Raw genomic sequence first — 3192 nt, forward strand, 5'->3', positions numbered from 1 at the left:
GAGCCTTCTCTTGGTTAGATCTGTAATCACTATCCAATCTGCCTGGAGGAGAAAAAGAAATTTAATTTGACAAGGAGGTAATGAACCCGTGCAGCCATTATCTTATATAACCCATTTGAGAGACTGGTTGAGCACTGATGAAAATTCTATTAAACATAGCTGGCTGATTTCTCTATTTTGTTCAGTGGCAGAAAAGCCTTTTTTAACCTTGCCAATTTACTTTGAACTCTCTGAGTTGCCAAGGATCATTATATCAAGGAGCTTCAAACACTGACCCTTAAATGATTCAAAGGCAACAACCCCAGACTTTGGGCTAATAACCTCTGTGATGCATATACAAGACACCTAGGCAAGTGCAGGAAGCACTTTTACTTTTAGATTCTCTCTGGAGTTAGAGTCAGAGCAGGATTCTGGTCTTAGATGCAACTTTTTCTGGTCTCAGAACTTTCTTGTTTTCAAATCTATTTTGGTTCAGACTCAATTACATGCTGACTTGACTTTTCTTTTACTTTTTCACTAAATTAAATTATATATTTTCTTCCTGTGGTCTATATTTAGTCCATATACTGCCGACAAGTCAGTTAATAACTGCAACATGCTCAAAGAATGATGCACATCATTTGGCATCAAGAGCACACAAAAGATGCTCCATAAAGGAAAAAGTACAAGTCAATGTATGGAAGCCTAGGTATGCCAATATAAAGAGCCTAAGAAATAGCATTGATTTTCTGTAACCTGTATCTGTTTTCTAAATGCTCTGTCCTTTAATGTCTGCGACCACTGTATGTAGCAATATTTTGCTGGATTTCTAAACATAGAGAGGACGATCACTGCTCATCTCATATTAATTGAAGTTATTCAAAATGTAAATCATTAAAGCACAAATTATGTACAGTGAACACACTAAAGGCCGGAGTCAGAGGCAGTATTATACAGTAACCTCTTGTCTTGTGAATGTAGTTATGGCCAAGGCTCGTGTCAGGTGACAAATACCACCAGCTGCTGATGTCTTTGCTAAAAGAAATAGCATTATGGCATCACAATTTCTACTTGAAGCATAGAGATTTACACAGAAACAAAAAGACTTCCAACGATTCCAACAGAAAAGGAAATCCTGTATTCATGACACCTAACTAAAGTAAAAATATGATGTTTGTGAAGAAGTTTTGATCTCCTCACTTGGCTGCTCAACCTGTTTAAAGCCAAGATTAGACCTTGGCTAGGGGCCTCACAGCATGAATGTTCAAATTACGAAATGGTAAAATCTGAAGCCATGTGTGCTCCATTCAATATTTATCAGCTCTTGAATGCATGTCAGTATTTATTTGTTCCTCGCCTCCTTGTATATTCATGACATGAATAATGCTGTGTATGTTAATCAGAAGGCAGACCATGAGCAAAGTTTCAAAGCATCCTTCTGGAAAATCAATCATCTGCACGGCCTCCTCAGCATCAACCAAGTCCGCTGCTCCCCTGACAAGATCACAGCTGAAGAGTGTACTGTCTCCTTTTTACATATTGCTGGACTAACCACAGGCACTGATTAGCTGCATCCCTCCCCCCTGATAGATGCTTTGTGCTTGATTTTAATGAACTACTTTGCATTAGTGAGTCCTTCTCTCCTCCCAGTACACTTGCCTCTACTTGCTCTCACGTAGTCTGGCAAACCAGGGCAGAGCTTCGGTGGAAAAAAAAAGTAAAAGAAAAAAGAAAGAAAAAAAAAAATGAGTCAACACATCTATCAGTAAGCAGCCAGCCAGGCGCACTCTGAGCCAAGACAGAAATATTGACAAATTGTCTGCTAGCCATCTTATTATCTTGCCCAGGGTTGCAGTTGGCAAAATAGCACATGCTGGAGGCAGCAGCGATGGCGGTGATGGTGAGGGTGTGTGTGTCTGCCTGTGTGTGTGTGTGTGTGTGTGTGTTACCGTGTGTGTGTTCTACGGGTAGGAATAAGCCAATGTTTGTAGAGCTTGCAACCCTGACACCCTGTTGTTGTACTGCTGAGCTTTGAGTGCTGCGCCATCATCTGTGGTATTAGTGTTTCTGGCTGTGATAGTAAGCTTGAAGCAGATACCAAATGAGAGCACATCTGATAATGAATGATTCACTCATTACATTTCTGCTCTTGGTATGAATTGATGGTATACTGCTGTGGCAACATAAGCCAGACACCAGTTGCTCAGCTGATGCTATGTCCAACTAGAATTACCACCCCATGGTTGTATCCCCTCCGCCAAACAGGCGAGCTGCAGTTTGTCTGTCCAGACTCTTTGAAGAGATTTGATAAAAGGACCATTTGAGATCCGATTATTGAATTGTGGTCAAAAAATGTGTTTTCTGAGATCAGAGTGACAGTGACCTCCCCTGAGCAGCAAAATTACATCAACTCTAATGTGCAAAATTTGGGGAAATCCCTCAAAGGGTTACTGAGATATTCACCAGAACAGGACAGATGGATGTTACGGAATGTAAGCGGAATGTTTGTGTTAATATAAGTCTTAAATAGTTCTATCTTCCGACAGCAATCACTTCTATAGAGTGTTTGGTCTGAAACACGGGTCTGTCAGTCACTCTGCTCTGCTGTAAGCCGAGGAGAAAACTTTCCTTGTATCCTACAAGCTTTATCCAATGAGGAGAGAGAACGGCATAAAGGGGCGGTCCTCTCTGTGTGTGCAGCCAAGGAGGCAGTTGCATAGACTGAGGACGATGCGCATGCATATGGTGACGTAGGGACGAGGGCGGGGACTACTAACTCCATCCGCTGACAGGAAGTTAGTCAAAATGACCGGATCGCTTACTTCTGCTTTAATAAATCAATGAAACAAGTTCAATGTCATTGTTAAAGCTATCTATGGATTTTTAATAATTTTAAACAAATAAAAACCCAAAATGTAGAACTCAACATAATTTATTTATTAAGAATCACATCATCGACCTAGCATGGCACCTAGCACCTAATAACCAGTCCCAGCCTGGTCAGATGCGTACATGAACTGATGAAGCCTCTTGGATGAAAAGTGAAACGTCTTCCTAGACAAATAACCAAGTCCAGTTGCATTCGATTTAAATTTCCTTGAGATAACTATGACTGATAATAAATCCAGTTGCATTCAATTTAAATTTCCTTGAGATAACTATGACTGATAATAAATCCAGTTGCATTCAATTTAAATTTCCTTCCTTATATAT

This window comes from Trachurus japonicus, chromosome 14, assembly GCF_045865225.1.
Source record: "Trachurus japonicus isolate A0001 chromosome 14, Traja_1.0".
NCBI classification, from domain to species: Eukaryota; Metazoa; Chordata; class Actinopteri; order Carangiformes; family Carangidae; genus Trachurus; species Trachurus japonicus.